The sequence below is a fragment of the Lissotriton vulgaris genome, chromosome 5, assembly GCF_964263255.1.
Source record: "Lissotriton vulgaris chromosome 5, aLisVul1.2, whole genome shotgun sequence".
In the NCBI taxonomy this organism is placed as follows: Eukaryota; Metazoa; Chordata; class Amphibia; order Caudata; family Salamandridae; genus Lissotriton; species Lissotriton vulgaris.
In genome coordinates, this window is record NC_141693.1 from 1,276,134,907 (window position 1) to 1,276,149,650 (window position 14,744).

At 52.3% G+C, this 14,744-nt stretch overlaps 1 protein-coding gene across 2 annotated transcripts in view; it reads right to left on the reverse strand.

Moving 5' to 3' along the window:
* PTPN7 (protein tyrosine phosphatase non-receptor type 7) overlaps positions 1-11,990 on the reverse strand; it is a 418,932-nt gene extending 406,942 nt beyond the window's left edge. Inside the window, exon 1 of one of the 2 annotated variants that reach the window (XM_086923125.1) lies at positions 11,827-11,990. The gene's annotated coding sequence lies outside the window, so the exon portion shown is untranslated. The remainder of the gene's footprint in view (positions 1-11,826) is intronic. The other variant, XM_086923126.1, reaches the window with a different exon arrangement.
* Positions 11,991-14,744: the final 2,754 nt, after the last annotated feature.

The following is a 14,744-nucleotide window of genomic DNA, read 5'->3' on the forward strand; positions in this document are numbered from 1 at the left end:
TACAGATTTTAACAAAAAGAATTTGATTCTAGATCAAATTGATCAAACATTACTAAAAATATGCCAACATGTTCCAGAGCAGTGGAAGGCCCTTCGCAAAGCTTGACTGGTCATCTTTCAATTGCTTTTTGCTGTACTTGGGCTGTAAATTGGTACTAATGAGGTGAAATATTTCCCCTGACATTATTAACATGAGCAAAAGTGACAAAATTATGAAGTATTACTAGCCACAAAATGAGCCGCATTACGCTGTATAATTTAAGTTTTCTTGCCACATAATTTGGTACACTACTACTGAATAATTCCAGTGGCACTACTTAAAGCTTCATGGTGACAAAGATTTATTGTTTTTGAGAGGTAATATAGGGGTTTTATCAGCTGAGTTCTGTAATAATAGAGACATAAAAATGTTTGCAATAGATGCAGTCTAATTAATTAATGTTAGAGACTACTTTTTGTAGGCACTTGTTTTATCTCAAACACAGCGTCATTGTCAGCAACCTAGCTTAGATTGTTTGTAATACTATTTTAAAATAAATATTTATATTTTCACAAGGATTTCTGTCACAGGTTGCGATCTCTTAGCACTCTTAAGTAAAAGGTCATTGTTCCCCAAAAGGTTCTTGTTAGACGGACCGGGAGGGTCGGCCGAGACTACGGGGAGAGGTCTCCGGGGAGAGCCGTCTCCAACGACTGTACAGACGAGTAACTTCCCCCCCACAGACGGACACCACACAAGGCTGAAGGTTAACGAGACTTTATATGCAATTCTTAGGTTACGATGATATGATACAAGGAGGTCTGGACTCAGGGGTCCCCTCGATTCTAGTCTCTGGTTTGGGGAAAGGGTAGCGGGACAGTCTTGTTACCAATGAGTGAAAAATAGCTCTCAATCCTCGAGCTCGGCGTTCTAGATGATCGGGCCGCGGCGGAGCCAGGCAGGTCCCGAGATGGACGAAGGAAAACGACGGTCCGCGGCGGAGCCTGCAGGTCCCGGTGAAGATGACGGTTACAACGGTCCGCGGCCACGCCAGCAGGTCCCGACGACGATGAAGGTGATGAAGGTTGCGAAGGCTGTGGCAGCGCCAACAGGCAGGACGATGGTGCACAGGACAGAGCTATGGCAGCGCCAGTAGTCCGTCTAGGATGAGTTCCTCTTTACGTCTCTCGACTCCAAGATACAACTGCCTTCCTGCTCTGGAGCTGCCCCAGTTATAGGGCTGGAGTGCTTTGATGTCCGGACCTTCGCACTTGGAGGTCGGGAGGTCCGGGATGGGGAGGTCCAGACACCCAGCAGGGGGGTGGAGCCAGTGCCCGGGGAGGCGATGGGCGAGCGGCACTTGGCGGGGGAGAGCCATCGACACCTCTTTCTCCCATTGACTTGCCAAGTAGCCCGCTCACCTCCTGGGTGGATGGTGGTGCCAGGATGTCTGAGGCCTGGCCAGGCCCAGGGTTGAGGTCGGCCGGGGGCCAGGTGGCCACGTGGTGGAGTGTCCAAGATGGCGCCCCAGGATGGGCGCGTAGGCTGGCAGTGGATCGGACCCACGAGGTTGACGGGCTCGAGGGCAGGGGTCCCTGAGGGGACGGAGGACGTGCAAGGGTGGTGTGTGGTACCTACGGGACCGGGCTCAGGCCGGGTCGGGCCGGGGGAGAGCGGCCTTTCATGTGGCCTGTCCAACATGCGTCCCCCCCAGCTGAAGGCGGGGAGAGTTACCCATCCTCTTGGGGACTCTCCTCGTCGAGGCGGAAGAACCGGGACAGGCCATCCGCGTTGGCGTGATCTGGCCCAGGCCGGTGTTCGACTGTGAAGTCCATACCTTGTAGGGAGATGGACCAGCGTAGTAACTTCGGGTTTTCCCCCCGCATCTGCATCAGCCACTGCAGGGGTCGGTGATCGGTCTGTACCCGAAAGTGTGTGCCAAAAAGGTAGGGCCGGAGCTTCTTGAGGGCCCATACCACAGTGAAGGCCTCCCGCTCTATGGTGCTCCAGCGCTGTTCTCGGGGTAGGAGTCGTCTGCTAATGAAGGCCACCGGTTGATCAAGGCCTTCGGTGTTCACTTGAGACAGGACTGCCCCAATGCCATGGTCGGAGGCATCCGTCTGGACGACAAACTCCCGGCTGTAGTCGGGGGCCTGGAGCACAGGGGCGGAACACATGGCGGCTTTCAATTGTTCAAAGGCAGCTTGACACTCTGGGGTCCAGTTGACTTTCTTGGGCTGGTTTTTCGACGTGAGTTCTGTGAGGGGTCCCACTATAGTACCATAGTCTTTCACGAACCTTCGGTAGTAGCCTGTGAGGCCCAGGAAGGCTCGTACCTCAGTCTGTGTGATGGGGGGCTGCCAGGACTGGATGGCGGCAATTTTTAGCTGCAGAGGGGCCACCAGGCCGCTTCCCACCTGGTGCCCGAGGTAGGTTACAGACCCTTGTCCAATTTGACATTTGCTGGCCTTGATCGTGAGGCCAGCCCGCTGTAGGGCTTGCAGCACTGCTCGGAGGTGGTGGAGGTGCTCGGACCAATGGTGGCTGTACACAGCGATGTCGTCTAGGTAGGCGGCGCTGAATCCTTCGAGCCCCGCCAGGACCTGATTGACGAGCCGTTGGAATGTCGCTGGGGCGTTCTTCATGCCGAAGGGCATAACTGTGAAATGGTAATGGCCATCGGGTGTGGAAAAGGCAGAACGTTCTTGCGCCCGGGGTGTGAGGCCGATCTGCCAGTAGCCCGCCGTCAGGTCGAAGATACTGAGGTAGCGGGCAGCTCCCATGCGGTCGATCAGTTCATCTGCCCGAGGGATGGGATGTGCGTCTGTTCGGGTGACCGCGTTCAAGCCCCGGTAGTCGACGCAGAACCGAAGATCTGGGGTGGTGCCGGGGGCAGCTGCTTTGGGGACCAGTACTACCGGGCTGGCCCAGGGGCTGTCTGAAGCCTCGATGACCCCGAGTGTGAGCATCTTGGCTACTTCTTCCTGGATGCAGGCCCGTACCCGATCTGGCACGCGGTAGGCCCGGTGGCGGATAGGGGGGCTGTCCCCCGTGTCTACATCGTGCACACACCAGGAAGTGACACCTGGGGTGAGGGAGAACAGGCTGGCGAACTGTGATAGGAGAGCTTGACATTCCTGACGTTGCTCTCCGGTGAGGGTCTCCGAGAGTCGGACCCCATCCACGGAGCCGTCTTGCTCCCGAGTCCGTAGGAGGTCAGGGAGGGGCTCGGAGTCTTCTTCAGCCCCAGTGTCTGTGGCCATCAGGAGGCTGAGTTCTGTACGCACAAAGTGGGGCTTTAGTCTGTTAGCGTGGAGGACCCGGAGTGGGTTCCGGGAGGATTCCATGTCGATGAGATAGGTGGCAGGGCCCTTGCGCTCGATTACTTTGAAGGGCCCCGTCCATTTGTCTTGTAGGGCGCATGGCTCGGTGGGGGACATCACCCATACCTGTTGTCCAGGTTCAAATTCAATGGATGAGGCATTTCGGTCATACCACTTTTTCATGTCCTCTTGACTGGCCTCTAGGTTGGCTTTTGCCAGTTCCCGGAACCGCCGGGTCTGGTTGCGGAGGGTTAAGAGATACCGGAAGACATCTGGAGGGTTCTTTAACGGGGGCATCTCCCAGCCTTCTTTGACTAGGCTGAGCGGCCCTCGCACTGGGTGTCCATATAGCAGTTCAAATGGGCTGAAGCCCAGGGACTTCTGGGGGACCTCTCGATAAGCGAAGAGGAGGCACGGCAGCAGCACATCCCACTGGCGACGGAGGGGCTCTTCCAACCCCCCGATCATCCCCTTTAGCGTGCGGTTGAACCGCTCAACGAGTCCGTTCCCTTGAGGGTGATAGGGGGTCGTGAATCGGTAGGTGACCCCGCACTGTTGCCAGAGGGATTTCATGTATTTAGAAATAAAGTTCGTGCCTCTGTCGCTGACGACTTCTCGGGGGAAGCCCACACGGGAGAAGATCCCCATCAGAGCCCGGCCGACTACCGGGGCGGTCACAGTCCGCAGAGGGACAGCCTCAGGGTAGCGGGTGGCGTGGTCCACCAGCACCAAGATGAATCGATGGCCTTGTTTTGTGCGCGGGTCCAGGGGCCCCACAATGTCTATTCCGACCCTCTCAAACGGGGTAGTGACCACGGGAAAAGGTTGTAGGGGAGCTTTTAGTTTGCGGCCGCTCTTTCCACTGGCTTGGCACGTGGGGCAAGATCGGCAATGCTGGTGCACATCGTTCCGCATTTTGGGCCAGAAGAAGTGGGTCACTAGGCGACTGTAGGTTTTATCTTGTCCCAGGTGTCCTGCCAGGGGGACATCGTGGGCCAGGTTTAACAGAAAGTCTCTAAAACGGAGGGGCACCACTAATACTCGGTTGCTCCCCAGCTCGGCGATTCTTTGCTCGCTGTACAGCAGATCATTGTCCCAGTAGACCCAATGAGTTCCGGAGGTATCCCCTGCGCTTTGGGCGAGCGCTTGCTGGCGGAGTCCCTCGAGGGAGGGACAGGTCTTCTGTTCTTGGCGAAATTGTTCTTGCGTGGGCCCCCCCCCTTGAGGCCATTGGTCGAGGTTAGCGAGGTCGGAAGGTTGAGCTGGTTCGGGGGGGATGTCACGGTCGGTGTTTTCGGCTGGGGCGACCGGAGGCGGCGGCGCCGGCCATTCGGGTTCTTCTGGGCGGTGGTTGGCACGGGCGGCCATGGACCGGGTGGTGACGCACGCCCAGTCTGGGACGCCTAACATCCCCAGGTGTTCTCTTCGCTCCACGGCTGCCCACGGAGAGCTTTCAAGGTCATTTCCCAGGAGGCAGTCTACGGGGGCATCGTCTCGGACCGTTACTTTCAACATGCCGGAGACCCCTCCCCATTCGAAAGGGACGCAGGCCATCCGACACAGACTTTCCGAGTTATCGGCTGATCGTACAGGGCAGAGAATGTTCGGTAGATACTGTTCTGGGGTCACCAGGTGACAGCGGACGGCTGTTACACTGGCCCCGGTGTCACGAAGGGCTTCGGCCCGGCGTCCATTGATGCTCACCCACTGGCTGTACTTCTGGGTGTTAGCGGGTAGGGGGACCCGCGGGACCATGTCTTTCCCCCCTAAGCATGCTAGAGCCATGGCGGCTGGCTCCCACTCTTGTTGCTCTTGTTCGTATTCTTCCTGCTCCTCGGAGATCTGTTCTTCCCCTAGGGCTGCAGCGGCCACTTGGCGGGGTCTTGGGCTCTGGTACTGCGGGCAGTTTGGGTCGTTGGCATAGTGGCCGACTCGTTGACATCGGTAACACGTGACATTGGCTCTGTACCCCGGTCGCGCCGGGGTGCTGCCCCGGTTGGCCGGGGGGGTGGTGCTGGTAGCGGGGGTGACCGGAGCGTTGTCTCTTCCTCGTCCTTGGCCCCCTCCTCCTCCTCTGGGTCGGTGCTGACCATTGTTGTTCCGGTTCTGTTCGTAGGACCCATTCCGGCCCACTCTGGTGGTCTCCCATCGGTCAGCTTCGGCTGCGAGCTGCCGGGGATCCGTTAACTTGCTGTCGAGGAGGTGCTGGCGGAGTTCAATAAAGCAATTGTTCGACAGGTGCTCCCATACTATCAGATTGAACAGTTGTTCGTAGGTCGTGACGTTGCTTCCTCTGATCCAGCCCTCGAAGGCTCGGCTAAAGTATGTTACATAGTCCACCCAAGTTGTACCCGGGATGCGGGTGCAGTCTCGGAACCTCTGACGGTACATCTCGGGTGTGAGGCCATAGCGGGTGAGGAGTGCCGCTTTCATATGGTCATAGGAGGTCATCTGGTGGTCCGGGAGCTGTAGCAGGGTGTCGCGGCCCTCGTTGAGGAATCTCCCCCATAGACCGGCTCCCCAGTCGCTTCTATCGATCCGGTGTGCAGTCATAGCGATTTCATAGGCCTTAAACCATTGCTGGATGTCGTCCTCTCGGAAATATTCTCGGACCACATCCTTGGGGATGTGTACCTTTTTCTCTGTGGTCCCTGAGGTGTGGGGTCGCTCGGGCACCCCTGCTTCTTTATTCTGCTTGCGCAGGTTGATTTCGGCTAGGTTCCGTTCGTGTTCGTACGCCAGTTTTTTTTCCTCGAGCTCCCTTTGTCTTTGTTTCTCCTCTCTTTCTTCTCGGAGACGCAGGTGCTCTAAGTTGATTTTTTGTTCGGCCAACTTAAGTTCAACGTCCATTTTGAGTCGGGCCATTTCCAGCTCGTGTAGTCGGGTTCTTTCTCTTTCCTGGATCTCGTCTTGCGAGAGACCCGTTCTTTGCCCTTCCGGGGCCGTGGTGGTTTTTTCTGCGGTGCTTTGATCGGGGGTTCCGGCAGCCCCAGTCTCTGCCCAAGATTCTAGGGCATGCTTAAAATCGTCCTTGGTGCTTAGTCCGGTGGTAGCGATACCTAGTTCGATGCAGAATTGTTTTAGTTCACGATGGCTGTACTCCTCCAATTTCTCCATTTGGAATTTCTCGGTTGATCCGCTTTCTTTAGTTGTCATTGTGATTTCGTCGTGGGGTGAGCTACTCTCTGTACGTTTACGCGGTGATTCGGATCGCGCCGCTGGCCACCAATGTTAGACGGACCGGGAGGGTCGGCCGAGACTACGGGGAGAGGTCTCCGGGGAGAGCCGTCTCCAACGACTGTACAGACGAGTAACTTCCCCCCCACAGACGGACACCACACAAGGCTGAAGGTTAACGAGACTTTATATGCAATTCTTAGGTTACGATGATATGATACAAGGAGGTCTGGACTCAGGGGTCCCCTCGATTCTAGTCTCTGGTTTGGGGAAAGGGTAGCGGGACAGTCTTGTTACCAATGAGTGAAAAATAGCTCTCAATCCTCGAGCTCGGCGTTCTAGATGATCGGGCCGCGGCGGAGCCAGGCAGGTCCCGAGATGGACGAAGGAAAACGACGGTCCGCGGCGGAGCCTGCAGGTCCCGGTGAAGATGACGGTTACAACGGTCCGCGGCCACGCCAGCAGGTCCCGACGACGATGAAGGTGATGAAGGTTGCGAAGGCTGTGGCAGCGCCAACAGGCAGGACGATGGTGCACAGGACAGAGCTATGGCAGCGCCAGTAGTCCGTCTAGGATGAGTTCCTCTTTACGTCTCTCGACTCCAAGATACAACTGCCTTCCTGCTCTGGAGCTGCCCCAGTTATAGGGCTGGAGTGCTTTGATGTCCGGACCTTCGCACTTGGAGGTCGGGAGGTCCGGGATGGGGAGGTCCAGACACCCAGCAGGGGGGTGGAGCCAGTGCCCGGGGAGGCGATGGGCGAGCGGCACTTGGCGGGGGAGAGCCATCGACACCTCTTTCTCCCATTGACTTGCCAAGTAGCCCGCTCACCTCCTGGGTGGATGGTGGTGCCGGGATGTCTGAGGCCTGGCCAGGCCCAGGGTTGAGGTCGGCCGGGGGCCAGGTGGCCACGTGGTGGAGTGTCCAAGATGGCGCCCCAGGATGGGCGCGTAGGCTGGCAGTGGATCGGACCCACGAGGTTGACGGGCTCGAGGGCAGGGGTCCCTGAGGGGACGGAGGACGTGCAAGGGTGGTGTGTGGTACCTACGGGACCGGGCTCAGGCCGGGTCGGGCCGGGGGAGAGCGGCCTTTCATGTGGCCTGTCCAACAGTTCTATTTTGTGACTTCCAGGTTTCACACATAGACATCTGCAGTGATGGCATTTGCCCACTGAGGTTTCATAAACTTAAACAGTACATTTACCACCAGTCAATGTGCATTTATTTTTCAATTAAGCTGTCTGTGCTTTATTTTTATATGCAGTTACCTGTGGATGAAAAAACCAAAATACTTTGATTATTTTGTTCTCTTCTTTTTAACCATCTATTTGACCCTGCCACCGCACTCACTGACCTCCACCGCCCATAGCACTCCAGATCACAGTTCCCACACTTTTAATACACTTCAAGGGCTGGGTGCACATGAAGACAGCACCAAGTAAACAAGGCCGTCTTCATGTACAAGAACTTGCAGAGGAGTTTGCACCCCTCTGAGAAAGCATCCACACCCCCTAGGGGCGTGCCCCACAGTTTGAAGACCTCTGCTCTTGAGCTATTTGGGGGTGCCTGTGAGGATGCAGGTCTCTGTCAGCCATTTCACACTGCACTTAAGAAGATGTGAATTGCAGCTAATCCGTGGATGCTTAGATCACCTTTGAGATGCTCATATACTAATGAAATTACTCTCAACTAAAGTACTGCAGTTACTAAAGGAATAGATATAACATCTTGAGTGAGTTATTTTCAGGGACATCTACTGAATGTAGCACGGCACGTTCAGACAGCAGTGCCCATTGAGCCTAGTAGAAGGGTGATAGTTGCTCTGTTATTTCGAATACACGCATACCGAAGAACTGGGTTTTGAAGAAGTGGCCAGAGAAACTAAATATAGGTTTCTCTAAAGCGTATGTATTTTTTTTCTTCAATAAATGAGAGGCTTCACTCCAGGTCACCCGACGTGTCATATAATAATGTGTTGAGGGTTACTGTTCCCCATACACGATGAGGTGAAGAGTGGTTTATTATTAATAGAAAACGATCCAAAGTGTGTGTGCCCATTATTAACGTTGAGTTTATAATTATGTTAGCTGGCAACTTGGGGGACTGAGAGAAAGAAAGAAAACACTTTCTGTGTAATACTTAAGGCTATAAGTTCAGAACTCTTGATCAAGGTCCCTTAGGTATATTAAGGACTCAGGTCAGCTTAGCCTCAGCCATACTAAGAGAGTGAACCCACCTCCTGATCTCACACACAGCGTCTTATGTGCATGGAGCTTAAGGTTTTCTATTAGCAGATATGGATTGCCTTCTAGGATCTCCAAGCTGAAAGCTTGCGACCCAACTCAGAGTTTATAATCCTCATACGAATGACTATTATTCGTCACTTGCTTCTCCATTCTTTAAACCCAATCTTTGGAAAGCATTTAACACTCAAGCTTCATCAGCTGGACACCTTACATCCCGTAGCTTTGGACATAAAAACACGTCAAAAAATCAAGTCAGTTTAGATAACGTCAAATTTACTACAATACGCCACCGCACTAAGATTTTGGAAAGTATCTAAATTTCAGAAATGTAACTGCCACACTATATGATTTGTGTTTATCTAAGGGTCTGAGTCATGCGGCTTCACTCCTGCTACGTGTGGTGCGCGTGTTTGAGTGTGTGTGTGTGTGCGTGTTACATTTTTGCTACCATTACTCTGTCAGTTTTGTGTTAAACCAATTATCCGGATCGCCTTCTAAAGAGTATTAAACATTCGTGCATGAACGCTGTGTACAGTTCATTCACATTACTTGCAATGACGGTGCACAGTTCAGCCTGCCTGCCATTGTAATACTGGATTCCATTAAGGATTGCCATAATACTATGCCACGAAAAGACAATTCATGGGTGCCCAAACAACAAGTGACATTACTCTTTGTATTTGCTCTTATACTCCAAGTTAAATATGTGTGAGTGCCGGTCGTTGTTTTTGCTGTTTGCATCACTTCTGTAACAAGTAAAAAGTCCTCCCCTGTCCTGCATTCACATGGAGAAATCAAAGATCCCTCCACCCCTCTTTCGCACGGGAGCTCTTGGGTGCAGGGCATGCATTTTCTGACTTTGTTTGAGCATGTCTGCTGCAGACAGACACATGTCTAAAAATGCCCTCCTCGAGGGCCACTGTCCAGGTGTTTAGCGAGATAGACTCTGGAATGTGGCTGCTGTACAGGCAGTTTCCTAAAATTAAAATGTTCAACAATTGCACGTAGACCTGTAGATATAAACTCTTTCCGATAGGGCAGTGCACCAGCGTCTCCTCCAGAATATAACGAAACTACAGCAAGTAGTCTGCAGGCATCTCTCTAACGATTAAACGGGCCGATTCACAAAACAATTCCTGCTGCACACTAAGAACATAGGCAGCCTCGTGCTACGCAAAATTCACAGAAGTGCTTCAATTCACACCTACGAGAGGCCTAAGCAAACACATATGTCGGTGCAACTGTGCACCTTTGCACGTTTCATCTCACTTCACGAAACGAAGGTGGCACCGTGCACTGGCACATCGCCCGCCATTGATCAGATTCACCTGAATGCGTATGGCACACAGAGGCCAGTCCCAACCTTACTTCTGAGGCCTGCCTTTCTTCACTCCACAGTCTTATGACCACAGTCACTCCCTCTCCAATAAGAGAGGAGTTTCACATTTTTCCAACAACTATGGTTTTGAAAGGCATGTGGGAGTGATTGTAATGTACACCTTCATGCACACTAACTTGTAGCTCGTGGTGCCATGCACACTAACTTGTAGCTCGTGGTGCATTCCAACCGCCACCGACGACCCACCGTGCAGCAACGACCCACTGCTGCTGCGCGGGAGGCCGCGCGCCACCGGACAAGGCCGCAAACATGCGTGAGTCTGCTGCTAGACCCGGATTTTTAGCAAGGGTCGCGAGCGTGACGCAAACAGGCTTTGTGCATTAGCAGACATTATGAGGTTTCGCTTTTTCTAATCCCTTTTTTAAGTAGACCCACAATGTATTATTTTAATTATGTCCTGCTGAAGACTCGAATTAAATAAATAAGTAAAGTAATGTATGCTAACGCTCTTCAAGATATTTGCAGGGGAATACATTTAATTTGCGCATACATTCGCTGGAGTGCGTGGTGTGAATACTGTTTTGAACCGCGCAGAATATGGGTACACACATATTCCACTGAGGCATTCTTGCACACACATGTGTGAAGCGCCAACGTTTCACCAAGGAAGAATTAATTCTTGTTTTAATGCTGCTACCAAGGCCACTACAATGGGTCGGCAAACCTTTATTCGGCTGAACTCAGGATCCCTTGCGCTGACGCAGATTGTGTTGTGTCAGGGAAGACAAACTGCACGTTTCACTTTTCTTTTCTAAGCAATGTCTATATTGTGTTTGCTGTTGTGTTGGGGAGGCCAAAAGTCATGAGGTTCCCTCCCACAGACTTTTGTCTACTCCCTGAGAAAACAGTGTAATTTATATCCTGGTATTAATGCAAACACGAGAACAAACAACATTCACACACAGGCGATGCACTACTGAGCACGAAAGCTCAAAACAAATGCGCTCACGTTTTGCAATCGCAACTGCCATAAACATTTAGCTGGTGATGAAAACAACAGCAGGCTGAATGTATGGAAACGTAAAGCAAAATGAGTGCGCATTCAAGCTTTACACAGCACTCAATACTACCCTTAAGTGCTTTCCCAAAGTAGCTAAGGAAACAGCACTTTTGGTGAGAAAGTCGTTTGCCCAGAAACACTACTTAGTTACGTTGAATAACCAATATTATTCACGTTAATCTGTGCGGAACAGAGCTGGCCATAACCGGGCATCAAGCGATTTGACCACAGAATCAGAACAAGTAAAACGGATGGATGGGCGCGCAGTCTCTGAACAACACCCCCTTTACATCCCCAGTTACTCCAAGCAAAGACTGAGAAACAGGGATTCCCTTTGATTTCAATTTCCACAAAATTGACATTTGTATCTGAAATTCAAGGTGTTTTACCCCACTTTAAGCGAGGCCAAGGTTTTTTACCCCACTTTAAGCGAGGCCACAACGGTCACTTGGACATAAACAACAGGTTATGAAACCGAGAGACTTCCCAGAAGGTCACGGGCCCACTGAAGGCGGCAGCACTGGGATAGAGACATCCATCCACTCTTGTGACTGCCTCTGCTCAGTCCTGAAGCCTTTCAGAAGCACCGGCGTCTCTTCCTGTTTAGCTCTTGGCCAGACCTTGACTGGACATGAACAGCATTGCTGAAAGGAGATGAACTGCACACTTCTCGAGCGCCCTGAAGCCCACCTCGAAGCACTCACCTGAAGCGCTTGGGAGGTGCCTGCCCGCTCTCTCTGTCACAGTAACATGCAGAAGCGCTGCGCCCCTCTTCCCGTGAGCCCGAAGGCGCTGTGGCCCCAGAGGTGTGCGCTCTGAAGCTGTGCTTATCAAGTGGACTTTGCTGGCTGTGCGGCTTCCTCTCTGTGCCTTTCTCGCCCCTTCTCCCCTCCCTTTGGACGCCCACACACATACCGGCCCACATACTACTAGCCTCCGGCTCCGCCTGCCTCTAGAAAACAAAAAAACGTTTACTAGCGTGCACAGAAGCGCCTCGGCAGATGAACTCGTCACGGCCGTGCACTTTTAGCACCTCCACCTGTCCGCGGGACTCCTCCTCGCGCGCAGTCTCGGGCCGTCCCTCCACCTGTCTGTAATCCCTGCCTGGCTGTTCCCATTGAAGAGCAGGTGTCTGCCTTCAAAGTTGGTAAACAAGCCGCGTTCAAAGGCAGGAGTTCTTGGCCCTGCTTGGGGCTCATTATTTCGGGGAAGGGATGTTGCAAGTTAGACGAGACCAGGAGCCCTGTAAAACACACACACCGATTCTGATCGCAGGACACATATTGTAAGAGCCGCAGGCTGCTGATTTTGCAAAATTCTTAGGCGATAAATAATCCCATAGTGGAAATACGCACAGCAGCACCATGGATGTGAATGCACGTTCCAGCTAACATTTCACCATCTACACAAAGTGCTGAGGCCACGCAGAGTGCCGGCGATAGGAATGCCCAGGGCACCACGCTCAGCTCACCACCATGGGGCCTCGCGCCAGTGCCACCCCCCCCCCCCCCCGCCACCCCCCCCCCCCCCCGCTGTCCTGGGCCTCGCACCCACGCTAAGCCCACCATCAGTCCCTCCCCCTGTCCCGGGCCTCGCACCCACGCTCAGCCCACCAACATGGGGCATCACGCTAGTGCCTCGCACCTATGCTCCAGCCCTGGGAGCAGGCCCTGCTCCAGGAATGTGTATATGGGTGGGCCAGGGGCATGGGCGTCCGCAGACATTTTTCCATGGGGGGCAAACCTGGCAAATGAAGAGGCGTGGCTAATGTTAATCAATAGGGGCGGGGCTAAAATGGCAGACAATCAGGATCGGGTAATACTCTGGCCAAGCTGAGAAAAACAAGCATTGGCACAGCCAACAGGTCTCGCCTTTGGGACCTTACAAGTATTTAGTTATGCAGCAGTCCCAAAGGGGAGACCTATTGGCTATGCCAATGCTTGTTGTTATATCTGGGCATATTGAGAGGCTAGGGGACTGGGTCTCGATGTCGGGTTGGGAGCACAGCAATGACCTACTCAATTTGAATGCGTAGGAAATACAACCGAAGGCGTGAAATGAAAGGTTCCCTACCAGGAATAACAGGAAGGTAGAAAGTTAGGCTGGTTAGAAAGGTAAGGAGAGGTAGAGGCAGGCATGGTGGTGAGGGGAGAAACAGATGCATGCTAGGAGAGCGCTTAGAGGGAGGGAGGCGAAATGGGAATAGGCACTGAAAGGTGGGTTGGATAAAGACCGTAGTGAGGCTTGCGAGGGGTGAAGGGTTGCGAGGGGCAGTGGTCGAAGTGGGGAAAAAAAAGTAGGGGAACTGTGGGTGGAGAATCAGAGGGCGGGAACAACCGAAGATTGAATCAGTGGGCGGAGTCAGGGGTGTGGCTAGAAATAGCAAAACATACCAATTTTTAGTACGTTTAGCATTTCACTGACCAGTTACAGCTTATAACGTTATTTAATTAAAAGAATGGATATGTTTATTTGAGGTTTAATTCAGGAAAAAGCAAACACTCATAGGGAATACAGGTTTATGTAAAGCATGTGAAATATAAGCAGGAACAACATGTTACCTTAATGCTTTTAATCTCATTGTTCAGAAATCCATGAGTATTTTTTGTCTCAAACATTGAGGTCATGAATGCAGGGCTCCTCCTATACACATGTGTTAAGCAGGGCTCAGAAGAGAAAGGGACTCTTCAGGAGAATCTAGACTCACAGAAACCCACAAAGGCTCCTTCTTATTCATGTCAGCCAGCTGGCTGCTCAATCATAATATAGTAAAAAGAACAACTGGTGGACAGAATGCAGAGCAATATCATACATTCACCCCAGTGCAGAGATGGGCCTAAATCCATTGTTTATTTGCTCACATGCGATTTCAGTTTGGACCCAGCCATATGCAAATCAGTCTTGGTCCTGTGCCCAATGAGAACAGTGTAGCCCGAACTGCCAGGCCAGGTCCTCCCTGGACTGGAAACAAGCATCCTAGGACCGGTTTCGGGCTTTCAGCCCTCATCAGCCATGATAGCTTGATTCCATTGGCATGGAGAGCACAGGACTCATGTCTGAGCATACCTGTCCCACTCGGGGTGACAAATGCAAAAAGAACAATTGATGGACAGAATGCAGAACAAGGTCATACATTCACCCCAGGTCAGAGATCGGGGCTTAAATCCATCGTTTTTTGCTCACCATGCCATTCCAGTTTGGACCCAGCCATATGCAAATCAGTCTTGATCCTGCGCCCAATGTGAACAGTCCAGCCCGAACTGCCAGGCCATATGTATTCAAGTGTCCTTTCATTCGGGAAGTGAACACAAAGCAGTACCCACTGAACTATACACATAACATATTGCTCTTTGATATGCATGGTACATGTTCTTTGCAGCAGGCATATTACCCCTCTGCACTACCTTAGATGAGTAAAATAGCCACTAGACAAAACATGCTCTCATCTCCCTCCAGCAGGTACATTGATCACCAAAGTTATCTTGGCACTTGTATTGTTGACCGAAACCTGCTGAATATACAAATAACTTTGCAGTGTTTTTTAAACTCCTGCACTTGTACAAAACCGGTCCCCCCAAACTAAACTGGCCCCCTACCCTTCCAGTCGCCCTGGGAAACGCCT